Source organism: Triticum dicoccoides, chromosome 2A (assembly GCF_002162155.2).
Source record: "Triticum dicoccoides isolate Atlit2015 ecotype Zavitan chromosome 2A, WEW_v2.0, whole genome shotgun sequence".
Lineage (NCBI taxonomy): Eukaryota > Viridiplantae > Streptophyta > Magnoliopsida > Poales > Poaceae > Triticum > Triticum dicoccoides.
The window spans coordinates 118,755,722-118,770,367 of record NC_041382.1 but is presented as its reverse complement, the minus strand read 5'-3'; positions in this window follow the sequence as shown (position 1 = coordinate 118,770,367).

Here is a 14,646-nt window from a genome sequence, read left to right as displayed (position 1 = left end):
TCGAAGGTGATGGACGGGCGGAGGAGACCGGGCGGCGGCGCAGTGGGTGGGGCAGTGGCGCAGTGGGTAGGGCGGCGGCGCAGTGGGTCGGTGGCAAGGCCCGAGACAGCGAGGCAGGGCGCGGGGGTCGTCGGAGCGGGTGTGGAGCGAGGGGGGAAGTGGAGGGAGGGACGAAGGGATCGGGAAAATTAGCTAGGGGGAAGATTACTAATGGCGCACCCCCTGGCGGTGCGCCATTAGCTCGGGGAAAAAAACTTAGTAATGGCGCACCTGTGGACAGTGCGCCATTACTAGTTTTAACTAGTAATGGCGCACTGTCTACATGATGTGCCATTAGTATGTTTGGAAAAATGAAAAAAAATTGTTACTAGTGGCGCACCATGTATCTGGTGCGCCATTAGTGTCTTCCACACTAATGGCGCACCTGCAGATGGTGCGCCACTGCTATATTGTAGTGGTGCACCACATGTCAGGTGCGCCATTAGTATCCATTTCATCTATAGCCCTTTTCCTAGTAGTGAATTACTGTTGAGCAGTTGACAGAATCGAGCATAGTTATGAGAGTATCTAGGTATGATCATGTATATAGGCATCATGTCGATACAAGTAGACCGACTCCTGCCTGCATCTACTACTATTACTCCACTCATCGACCGCTATCCAGCATGCATCTAGAGTATTAAGTTCATGGAAACAGAGTAACGCCTTATGCAAGATGACATGATGTAGAGGGATAAATTCATGCAATATGATAAAAAAACCATCTTGTTATCCTCAATGGCAACAATACAATACGTGCCTTGCTGCCCCTACTGTCATTGGGAAAGGACACCGCAAGATTGAACCCAAAGCTAAGCACTTCTCCCATTGCAAGAAAGATCAATCTAGTAGGCCAAACCAAACTGATCATTCAAAGAGACTTGCAAAGATAACCAATCATACATAAAAGAATTCAGAGAAGATTCAAATATTGTTCATAGATAATCTTGATCATAAACCCACAATTCATCGATCTCAACAAACACACCGCAAAAAGAAGATTACATCGAATAGATCTCCACAAGAGAGGGGGAGATCTTTGTATTGAGATCCAAAAAGAGAGAAGAAACCATATAGCTAATAACTATGGACCCGAAGGTCTGAGGTAAACTACTCACACTTCATCGGAGAGGCTATGGTGTTTATCTAGAAGCCCTCCGTGATGGATGCCCCCTCCGGCGGAGCTCCGGTACAAGCCCCAAGATGGGATCTCATCGATACAGAAAGTTGCGGCGGTGGAATTAGGTTTTTGGCTCCATATCTAATCGTTTGGGGGTACATAGGTATATATAGGAGGAAGGAGTACGTCGGTGGAGCAACAGGGGTGGCCACGAGGGTGGAGGGCGCGCTTGGGGGGGTAGGCGCACCCTCCTACCTCGTGGACTCCTCCTTTGTTTCTTGACATATTGTCCAAGTCTCCTGGATCACGTTTGTTGAGAAAATCATGTTCCCGAAGGTTTCATTCCGTTTGGACTCCGTTCGATATTCCTTTTCTTCGAAACCCTAAAATAGGCAAAAAAACATCAATTCTGGCTGGGTCTCCGGTTAATAGGTTAGTCCCAAAAGTAATATAAAAGTGGATAATAAAGCCAAATAATGTCCAAAACAGTAGATAATATAGCATGGAGCAATCAAAAATTATAGAAACGTTGGACACGTATCAATGGCCTATATTGCAGGATGGCAGGCACACCATCATCACCAACTCTATTTTTTATAAGAGTATAGATATAGATATACATATAGATATAGATATGGATATGGATATGGATATAGATATAGATATAGAGAGTAGAGATTTGGTTACCAAATCTCATGCGTGTAATGCACGTGTAGCTTACTAGTTGGTTACCAAATTTCATCCTGGTTTGGCACGAGCTCGTACTGCCAGAGCACCACAAGGCCTGCTGTAGGAGTTACCATTTCCCTCTCGGGGCCCATGAAACCGAGCTTCATTGGCTTAGTGCACCAGCCTATGAGTCAATAACATGCGGACCTTAAATGCGGCTGGCCCACATGTCATTCTCATGGTGGTGGCATGGTTCACGACTCACTCGTTCGAGATGAACCAGCCGGTGGTGGCGTGGCCGTGGCGAGGGTGCCACAGCTGGGCGTCGAGGCGTTACGAGGTGTAGATGGCCACACCAGCAGGTGCTACCTGTAGTACAAAAGTACTCCAGCTGAGGATTAATGCTCGGGACGAAATGTGACACAGCCGCTGGATGAAAATTTGATGGTGCGGGAGTACGGATCGGAGCAGGCAAACCGCATCCAATCGGGTGTGGCTGTGGTAGAAAGTTAATGGTCCCCACAGTTTAGCTGGCCCGCATGTCATGCACACAAAGGCAGAGGAGCGGTGGGGCTGAGAGGGATGAGGCGCACGTCGGGGGACGTCGTGCCGTGGGTTGGAGCGGCGTCGTGGGAATCGCGTGTGGGTGTGGCAGTGGTAGAAACAAGAAACGTGATGGTCGTCGTGGTTCATTTTCCATGGACAAGCTGTCATGTCTGCTGACACACACTTTGCATACAGCTCACTACAACGAGCAGTAGTAGAGAAAACTTGTTCCAAAGATACCATTTTTCATATAAAATTCTCGAGATATCATTAGCTTTTACACATGGGATTACTCCTGCAAGGGTCAATCACAACAGGTGTTTTGTAAGAAAATGCGTCTTGATATTCCCTTCAACGGACGGGCATCTTGCTAGTCATAGAAGAAGGCCACATAGGCATCTTGCCGCAGGGTGTGCCACTGACCCAAACTCAATTTTCTTTTCAGAAGATTAGGTGCACCGGATGCCGTGACATGCTACAAAATGTTAAAAAACAGCTCCAAATTTTTTAAAACCTGTTATCTTCAAACCATTAAAATAGCCCAAGGAATATATTTTGAGTGAAGCATGATTTACTTTTACTGATATATGTATATCAGAACTAGAGTGTTTATATTTCAAGCCCATGAACAAGTATTATTCTAGTACTTTGGATCCATTGCAACGCATGGGCCAGCACATTGGTAGTAGTAGTCTCTATCTCTATCTCTACTCTAGTCTTATAAAAACGGAGTTGTTGATGACGGTGTGCCTGCCATCTTGCAGTATAGGCCGTCTGATTTATATCTGACGGATAGGAAGGAAACTATGGCAATTTTGCAAAAAAATACACACACCCCTCTTATACTAGCAAGATGCCCGTGCGTTGCACGGAACATCAAGATCTTGTGGGAGAAAAGGATGAATGCAGGAAGGCCTTATCTGCAAATGTGGAGAGGAGTGCGGGTAAATTGTCATAGTTTCCTTCCTATCTGCTAGATATAGATCAGACGGCCCATATTGCAGGATGGCAGGCACACCATCATCACCAACTCTGCTTTTTTATGGGCTGTCTGATTTATATCTGATGGATAGGAAGAAAATTGTGGTAATTTTGCAAAAAATAAACCTACACCCCTGTCCACATTTGCAAATAAGTCCTTCCCTCGTTCATCCTTTTCTTCTCACAAGATAAACTACTCATACAAATGCATCTTGATGTTTTGTGCAACACACGAGGATGTTTCCTTGGGGGTCTCTCCAGCGCGGCATGGCCATAGTTGCAAGTTGACTCCCCTTGAGATGCCGATGTTGAGGGGCACTCGGATTTTTCCTGATGAGAAGGTAAGATGGGTTTGATCACGTAGTAAATGCATTCTAAAGACTACTTCTGTGTCCATTTTCTAATTCTCCCCCTGCCCACTATTTCACAGGTTAGGCTCGGTGCGAGAGGAGATTGGCTTGCATATGTACGGGAGGTTACCAACATCAATTTGCACAACATTTACAACGGTGACACCGTTCCCATAGAACCTTTGTCCAACATTGGCATCAGCCATGCAATGGGCCACCGCCTGAATTGGTACGATGGAACCAGGGTGAGATTGAAGAAGATAGCACGAACCTTGCACATGGCAGTCAAAGGTGGACGATGCTGTCTGCGGCCGATTTGTTGTCGTACGAGTATGAAGACGTTGTGCTCCTTCCTAACCGCATCTTCGCAGTGACAAACCAGGGGACTTGTTTCGTATGGGACACATCCAATGGTATACTCCCTCTCTCCCAGTTTATTTGTTTTGAATTTTTTTTCATTTTATAAGATTCAAATTCAAATTTATAGCTCCCATCACATGTTGAGATTACAATGTCCATTAAATCGTTGCATGCATGTATAGTAAAGAAACAAATCTCGAGTTTGTCACGAGTTCGTGTCGCGGTAGCACCACAAGGCCTGGCACAGGAGTTACATTTACCTCTCGGGGCCCTCAGGCCTTTGAGTCAATAACATGTGGACCTGTTAGGTGGCTGGTCCACATTTAATGCTCCCGAACGCAGAGGGGCAGTGGGGCCGAGAGGGGTCAGTCGCAGGTCGGGGGACGTGTGTTGTCATGGGTTCAAGCGGCATCGTGGGAATCGCATGTAGCTTTGGTAGAAACTTGATGCTCGCCGCATTTTAGTTGCCCACATGTCATGCACACAAAGGCAGAGGGGCCGTGCGGACGAGCGGGATGAGGCACACGTCGGGGGACGTGGTGCCATGGATGGAACGGCTGAGGGAGTCCTGGACTAAGGGGTCCTCGGGCGTCCGACCTGTTATTCATGGGCCGGACTGATGGGCTGTGAAGACACGAAGGCTGAAGACTATACCTGTGTCCGGATTGGACTCTCCTTGGCATGGAAGGCAAGCTCGTCTGCCGACTATGAAGATTCCTTCCTATTGTCACCGACTCTATGTAAACTCTAGATCCCCTTAGTGTCTATATAAACCAGAGGGGTTAGTCCGAAAAGGATATTCATTGCCATAGTCATACAGGCTAGACGTCTAGGGTTTAGCCATTACGATCTCGTGGTAGAATAACTCTTGTAACACTCATATTCATAAATATCAATCAAGAAGGACATAGGGTATTACCTCCATAGAGAGGGCCCAGACCTGGGTAAACATCGTGTCCCCTGTCTCATGTTACCATCGCTCCTAGACGCACAGTTCGGGACCCCCTACCCGAGATCCGCCGGTTTTGACACCGAGATTGGTGCTTTGATTGAGAGTTCCACTGTGCCATCAAGGAAAGGTTCGATGGCCCCTTCAATCGTCTATAGCGACATTGTCCAAGGAGAAACCTTCCTCCCCGGACAGATTTTCATGTTCGGCGGCTTCGTACTGCGGGCCAACTCGCTTGGCCATCTGGAGTAGATCGATAGCTACGCCCCTGGCCACCAGGTCAAATTTGGAAGCTCGAACTACATCGCGGATATCCGTGGAGACATGATCTTCAATGGATTTGAGACTACAGTGATCGCTCCCTTTCGCCTCGATGAACATGACTTAAATCTGTCATCGGATCACATCCAGGAGATGGTCCCTGTTGCTGCAACGGCCTTAGAGCCAGAGAAGGTCGTGCCATACGAGGCCACAGAGTCCTCGGCATTGGAGCCGCACACGGACTTGGCACCCCGCAATATTTGCATCAATGGCACTCCGGATTCGTCCCCGGCTATAAGTCCCGGACCGGGTACGCCTGCGGACACCAAGCTAGAAAGGTTATCAATTTTCGAATTTAGCACCGTAGACATCTTCCAGCACTCACCTTTGGGTGATGTGCTAAACTCTTTAAAGAACTTGTCCTTGGAGAAGGACTCACAGCCGAACTATGTTCGGTACGAGCCAGAGGCTGATGATGGGGAATTCTGCTTCCCACCCGCCACCCACTTCATAGCCACCGTCGATGACTTAACCAACATGCTCGATTACGGCTCTGAAGACATCGACGATGCCGACCAGGAGCAACGCCAAAACCCGCCATTTACTAGAAGTTGGACGGCCACCTCTTCATACAATGTGTACATGGTCGACACACCTAAATAAGCTAGCGACGATGACAAAGGAGATCCAGTTGCAAATAGACTTTCTAAGACACAGTCTAAACGCCGGCGCCCTAAACGCCGCTCTATGCCTCATCACTCAAATGATGGAAACACTGGCACCAGACAAAATAGTACTCCGGGCGATGCTAAAAACAATGAAGATCCTGTTGGAGCTGCATCCGAACAGGAGGAACAAGACAACGGGCAAAAATGACCCTGATAAACAGGCCATGCCAAATGACCCGGATGATGATAGTTATCGTCCAGTCTCCGAAGATGAGAAGAGCCTCGGCAGCCAGGATTTCATCATGCCTGAGGCACCCCTTGAGCAGGAACGATTCAAGCGCCAGCTAATAGCTACTGACAGAAGCCTGAAGAAGAAGCAGCAACAGCTCCAGGCTGATCAAGACCTGCTCATTGACGGATTTCATCATGCCTGAGGCACCCCTTGAGCAGGAACGATTCAAGCGCCAGCTAATAGCTACTGCCAGAAGCCTGAAGAAGAAGCAGCAACAGCTCCAGGCTGATCAAGACCTGCTCATTGACAGGTGGACTGATGTCCTGGCAGCCGAAGAATACGGCCTCGAGCACCCAGTCAAGAGTTACCCAAAGCGCAGACTGCTACCTGAGTTCGATGAGGAAGCACCAGATACCATACCTCCCTCACACAATGCAGACCGACCACCACATGGTCAAGATAGTACGGTGGACCGACCACCCCACGGTCGGGATAAACTGGCAACTCAGGCCAAACAACAGCCCGCCCCACCACTTCGCAAAAACAGGGACAGAATAGCTCGGGACCATACACACGACCTTCGGTAGGATATAGACAGCAGAGCAGGACACACCAGATCAATCTATGAATCGCGAAGACGCTTCCCGACTCGGGATGATGACTACCTATTCGTACATGACAAACCTAGTCATACCCGGGCCGATAACAGCAGACGGACTTCATCGGAGGTGCACCGTGACACGGCCTAATATAGAGGCTCCGCACACCCTCTCTGCTTCACAGATGAGGTGCTGGACCATGAATTCCCTAAGGGATTCAAGCCCATCAATATTGAACCATATGACGGAACAACCGATCCCGCGGTATGGATCGAGGACTTTATTCTCCACATCTACATGGCCCGTGGAGATGACCTCCATGCCATCAAATACCTCCCATTAAAACTCAAAGGGCCAGCTCGACACTAACTAAATAGCCTGCCCGAGAACTCCATCGGCAGCTGGGAGGACTTGGAAGAAGCCTTCCTTGACAACTTCCAAGGTACATATGTCCGGCCACCCGATGCCAATGACTTAAGCCACATAGTTCAACAACCTAAAGAATCAGCCAGAAAATTCTGGACTAGGTTCCTAACCAAAAGGAACCAGATCGTTGACTGTCTAGATGCCGAAGCCCTAGCGGCCTTTAAGCAGAGCATCCGTGATGAATGGCTCGCCCGCCACCTTGGCCAAGAAAAGCTGAGGTCCATGGCAGCCCTCACGGCACTTATGACCCGCTTTTGCGTGCAGTACAAACACAGCCAACGAAGCAGGCCCCTCCGAGGCCAAAAACAACACCAGCAAGCTCTGACGCAACAGACACAAACTCCGAAGCAATGGCGATAACACCGATGACACTATAGTTCACGTTGGATTCAGTGGCTCCAGGTCCGACCAGCGAAAGAAGCCCTATAAAAGGAATGGCGGAGGACCATCCAGCTTGGACCGCATACTTGATCGTACGTGCCAGATACATGGCACCCTAGAAAAACCGGCCAACCATACTAACAGAGATTTCCAGGTCTTTAAGCAAGCCAGCAAGGTAAATAGCGGAAACAAGGAAGGGGAATCGCAGAGCGAGGACGAAGACGAGGAGCCCCGGCAGCCGAACACTGTGGGGCAGAAGAAATTCCCGTCTCAAGTCAAAATGGTGAACATGACATATGCTACACACATCCCCAAAAGGGAGCGCAAGCGCGCACTTAGGGACGTCTACGCGGTAGAGCCAGTCGCCCCAAAATTCAATCTATGGTCGTCATTCCCGATCACCTTCGAGCGTCAAGATCACCCAACTAGCATCTGGCATGGCGGTTCAGCCGCACTGGTCCTCGACCCAATCATCGACGAATTTCACATAACACGAGTCCTAATGGACGGTGGTAGCAGCCTCAACTTGCTCTATTAGGATACAGTGCGGAAGATGGGTATTAATCCCTCACGAATCAAGCCCATGATAACTACCTTTAAAGGAGTTATACCAGGCGTAGAGGCCCGTTGTACGGGCTCAATCACGCTGGAGGTGGTCTTCGGTTCCCCAGATAACTTCCGAAGCGAAGAGCTAATCTTCGTATCGTCCCCTTCCGCAGCAGCTACCATGCACTGCTCGGACGAACCACGTTTGCTAGATTCAAAGCGGTGCCACATTATGCTTATCTCAAGCTCAAGATGCCTGGTCCACGCTGCGTCATTACATTAAATGGAAACACGGAACGTTCCCTCCGTACAGAGGAGCATACCGCCGCCCTAGCAGCAGAAGTACAGAGCGGCCTTCGCAACCGGCACCATAATCCGTCCGCCGAGCCCCTGGACATCGTTAAGAAAGTCCAGACTACACTGCAACAGGGCAGCTCGGTTCGTCTAGAGCTGAATTAGTACATCCGGCCTCCGTCCGAGCCCCGATAATGAAAGGGCATATGTACCGCGCGTACATAACTACGCACTCAAAACCCCATGGGTACTGATGGAGGCATAACTCACTCGCGATCCACAGTGCGGCTTGACCGACCCGGGGATTCGCACACCTTTATTTTTTCTTTTTATTACGGGTTTTTTCTTCTTTCGAGGTCTACGCGGACGACCCTTTTGCAGAACACACCAAGGAGGCAAGGAGCTCTGGCGTACAAGGGATTCCCTAGGTGGTCTCTATTAAACGATTGCCATACTTGTTTTACATACCCGCACGCCGCTCGCCCTTGGTTGGGGCATGCTAAATAGCCTTACTTGCTTATTACATTACTTGCACAAAGTACGCCTCGACGTACTAATTACATCACAATGGTGAGTAAATGGTGGAGTTAGCTTATTACTTAATTTTCCTGTTTTCTCACCTTTGTATATATTACTTATTGCACATGTACACCATGGTACGCATTACTGCGCCAGGGGCTTCATTACACCCCGCATTACGACAATAAAAGTCCGAACACCTTTTCAGTATAGTTCGGCACCCCGAACTTATAGCATTATATGTATCGGCTCCGAATCATGTCTTTGGTCAATAGTTGGGTTGCCCGGCTCCTATGCTTACTACCTTACGTTCCGCTATATTGTCTAGGGTAGTAAAGGGAGAACTACTGCGATTGTGTCCCGGTTCTTCCGGACGAGCACCTTAGTAGAGAAAGCCGAAAACTGACTGTCATGACGCGGAGAGAGTGATTTATACTACACAACCTTCTTCTTGTAGACGTTGTTGGGCCTCCAAGTGCAGAGGTTTGTAGGACAATAGCAAATTTCCCTCAAGTGGATGACCTAAGATTTATCAATCTGTGGGAGGCGTAGGATGAAGATGGTCTCTCTCAAGCAACCCTGCAACCAAATAACAAAGAGTCTCTTGTGTCCCCAACACACCCAATACAATGGTAAATTGTATAGGTGCACTAGTTCGGCGAAGAGATGGTGATACAAGTGCAATATGGATGGTAGGTAAAGTTTTTTGTAATCTGAAAATATAAAAAAGCAAGCTAACTAATGATAAAAGTAAGCACAAACGGTATTGCAATGCGTTGATACAAGGCCTAGGGTTCAAACTTTCACTAGTGCAAGTTCTCTCAACAATAATAACATAATTGGATCATATAACTATCCCTCAACATGCAACAAAGAGTCACTCCAAAGTCACTAATGGCGGAGAACAAACGACGAGATTATGCTAGGGTACGAAACCACCTCAAATTTATCCTTTTCGATCGATCTATTCAAGAGTCCGTAGTAAAATAACACGAAGCTATTCTTTCCGTTCAATCTATCATAGAGTTCGTACTAGAGTAACACCTTAGGACACAAATCAACCAAAACCATAATGTCACCTAGATACTCCAATGTCACCTCAAGTATCCGTGGGTATGATTATACGATATGCATCACACAATCTCAGATTCATCTATTCAACCAACACAAAGTACTTCAAAGAGTGCCCCAAAGTTTCTACCAGAGAGTCAAGACGAAAACGTGTGCCAACCCCTATGAATAAGTTCACGGAACTCGCAAGTTGATCACCAAAACATACATCAAGTGGATCACGTGATATCCCATTGGCACCACAGATAAGCACATGCAAGACATACATCAAGTGTTCTCAAAACCTTAAAGACTCAATCTGGTAAGATAACTTCAAAGGGAAAACTCGATTCATCACAAGAGAGTAGAGGAGAGAAACATCATAAGATCCAACTATAATAGCAAAGCTCGCTATAAATGAAGATCGTATCACCTCAAGAACACGAGAGAGAGAGAGAGAGAGAGAGATCAAACACATAGCTACTGGTACATACCCTTAGCCCCGAGGGAGAACTACTCCCTCCTCGTCATGGAGAGCGCCAGGATGATGAAGATGGTCACCGAGGAGGGATTCCCCCCTCCGGAAGGGTGCCGGAACAGGTCTAGATTGGTTTCCGGTGGCTACAGAGGCTTCTAGCAGCGGAACTCCCGATCTATTCTGTTCCTCGATGTTGATATATAGGTGAAAGAAATCGGTCAAGGGCGACACGAGGAAGGGGGGCGCGCCCCCCACCCTCGTGGTGGCCTCGGGACTCTTCTGGCCCACCTCCGGTACTTTGTGTGCTTCTTCTGGTCCAAAAATTATCTCCGTGAAGTTTTAGGTCAATTGGACTCCGTTTGATTTTTCTTTTCTGCGATAGTTAAAAACAAGGGAAAAAACAGAAACTGGCACTAAGCTCTAGGTTAATAGGTCAGTCCCAAAAATCATATAAAATAGCATACTAATGCATATAAAACATCCAAGATTCATAATATAATAGCATGGAACAATCCAAAATTATAGATACGTTGAGACGTATCAAGCATCCCCAAGCTTAATTCCAGCTCGTCCTCGAGTAGGTAAATGATAAAAAAGAATTTTTGATGTGGAATGCTTTCTAACATATTTATGAATGTAATTTTTCTTTATTGTGGCATGAATGTTCAGATACGAAAGATTCAAGATAAAAGTTTAATATTGACATAGTAACAATAATACTTCAAGCATACTAACTAATCAATCATGTCTTCTCAGAATAACATGGCCAAAGAAAGTTATCCCTACAAAATCATATAGTCTGGCTATGCTCCATCTTCATCACACAAAATATTTAAATCATGAACAACCCCGATGACAATCCAAGCAATTGTTTCATACTTTTGGTGTTCCCAAACTTTTTCAATCTTCACGCAATACATGAGCATGAGGCATGGATATAGCACTATATGTGGAATAGAATGGTGGTTGTGGAGAATACAAAAAGGAGAAGATAGTCTCACATCAACTAGGCGTATCAACAGGCTATGGAGATGCCAATAAATAGATATCAATGTAAGTGAGTAGGGATTGCCATGCAATGGGTGCACTAGAGCTGTAAGTGTATGAAATCTCAAAAAGAAACTAAGTGGGTGTGCATCCAACTTGCTTGCTCACGAAGACCTAGGGCATTTGGAGGAAGCTCATCATTGGAATATACAAGCCAAGTTCTATAATGAAAGATTCCCACTAGTATATGAAAGTGACAACATAGGAGACTCTCTATCATGAAGATCATGGTGCTACTTAGAAGCACAAGTGTGGTAAAAGGATAGTAGCATTTCCCATTCTCTCTTCTTCTCTCTTTTTTTGGGCCTCCTCTTTTTTATGGCCTCTTTTTTCTCTTTTTTTTATTATTCGTCCGGAGTCTCATCCCGACTTGTGGGAGAATCATAGTCTCCATCATCCTTTCCTCACTTGGACAATGCTCTAACAATGATGATCATCACACTTTTATTTACTTACAACTCAAGAATTACAACTCGATACTTAGAACAAAATATGACTCTATATGAATGCCTCCGACAGTGTACCGGGATGTGCAATGACTCATGCGTGACATGTATGAAAGAATTATGAACGGTGGCTTTGCCACAAATATGATGTCAACTACATGATCATGCAAAGCAATACGACAATGATGGAGCATGTCATAATAATGGAACGATGGAAAGTTGCATGGCAATATATCTCGGAATGGCTATGGAAATGCCATAATAGGTAGGTATGGTGGCTGTTTTGAGGAAGGTATATGGTGGGTTTATGGTACGGGAGAAAGTTGTCGATACTAGAGAGGCTAGCAATGGTGGAAGGGTGAGAGTGCGTATGATCCATGGACTCAACATTAGTCAGAAAGAACTCACAAACTTATTGCAAAAATCTATTAGTTCTCGAAACAAAGTACTACGTGCATGCTCCTAGGGGGATAGATTGGTAGGAAAAGACCATCGCTCGTCCCCGACCGCCACTCATAAGGAATACAATCAATAAATAAATCATAATAAACGGAACGGTGGAAAGTTGCATGGCAATATATCTCGGAATGGCTATGGAAATGCCATAATAGGTAGGTATGGTGGCTGTTTTGAGGAAGATATAAGGAGCCTTATGTGTGATAGAGCATATCATATCACGGGGTTTGGATGCAGCGGTGAAGTTTGCACCAACTCTCGAGGTGAGAAAGGGCAATGCATGGTACTGAAGAGGCTAGCAATGATGGAAGGGTGAGAGTGCGTATAATCCATGGACTCAACATTAGTCATAAAGAACTCACATACTTATTACAAAAATCTACAAGTCATCAAAACCAAGCACTATGTGCATGCTCCTAGGGGGATAGATTGGCAGGAAAAGACCATCGCTCGTCCTCGACCGCCACTTATAAGGAAGACAATCAATAAATAAATCATGCTCCGACTTCATCACATAACGGTTCACCATACGTGCATGCTACCGGAATCACAAACTTCAACACAAGTATCTCCCAAATTCACAATTACTCAACTAGCATGACTCTAATATCACCATCTTCATATCTCAATACAATCATCAAGTATCAAACTTCTTATAGTATTCAAGGCACTTTATATGAAAGTTTTTATTATACCCATCTTGGATGCCCATCATATTAGTACTAGTTTCATAACCAAAGCAAATTACCATGTTGTTCTAAAGACTCTAAAAATAATATAAGTGAAGCACGAGAGTTCATCTATTTCTTCAAAATAAAACTACCATCGTGCTCTAAAAAGATATAAGTGAAGCACTAGAGCAAATGACAAACTACTCCAAAAGATATAAGTGAAGATCAATGAGTAGTCGAATAATTATGCGACTATGTGAAGACTCCCTAACATTTAAGAATTTCAGATCTTGGTATTTTATTCAAACAGGAAGCAAAACAAAATAAAATAAAATGACGCTCCAAGCAAAACACATATCATGTGGTGAATAAAAATATAGCTCCAAGTAAAGTTACCGATAAACGACGACGAAAGAGGGGATGCCTTCCGGGGCATCCCCAAGCTTAGACTTTTGGTTGTCCTTGAATATTACCTTGGGGTTCCTTGGGCATCCCCAAGCTTAGGCTCTTGCCACTCCTTATTCCATAGTCCATCAAATCTTTACCCAAAACATGAAAACTTCACAACACAAAACTTAACAGAAAACTCGTAAGCTCCGTTAGTATAAGAAAATAAATCACCACTTAGGGACTGTTGTGAACTCATTCTAAATTAATATTGGTGTAATATCTACTGTATTCTAACTTATCTATGGTTCATACCCTCCGACAATACTCATAGATTCATCAAAATAAGCAAACAATACAATGAAAACAGAATCTGTTAAAAACAGAACAGTCTGAAGTAATCTGTAACTAACGCAAACTTATGGAACCCCAAAAATCCTTAGAAATTAGGAAGTCCTAGGTAATTTGTTTATTAATCTACTTCAAGTGGAATTGGTATTTTATATCTCTCTGGTAAAAAATGAAAATTATTCTCGTGAGCGCATACTTTCAGTGTTTTACAGCAAGATCAAATAACAATCACCCAAGAAGATCCTAAAGGCTTTACTTGCCACAAAACTAATGAAAACATAAAAAACACAATCATAACAGAGGATAGATGATTTATTTATTACTAAAAAGGAACAAAAGAAAGGAACAAAAATAAAGTTGGGTTGCCTCCCAACAAGCGCTATCGTTTAACAAAAATAAAGTTGAATGATGCTCACATAAAAGGTAAGAATTGTATCATAAAGAGAGAACCATGATGAATATGACTATCACATTTAAGTCTAACCCACTTCCTATACATAGGAATTTTGTGAGCAAACAACTTATGGGAATAGTAATCAACTAGCATAGGAAGGCAAAACAAGCATAACTTTAAAACTTTAAGCACATAGAGAGGAAACTTCATATTATTGCAATTCCTACAAGAATATATTCCTCCCTCATAATAATTTTCAGTAGCATCATGAATGAATTCAACAATATAACCAGCACATAAAGCATTGCTTTCATGATCTACAAGCATAGAAAATTTAGTACTCTCCACATAAGCAAAATTCTTCACATTCGGAATAGTGGGAGTATCATAAGAAACTCGAATACTATAAATTGTTTCCATATTAAA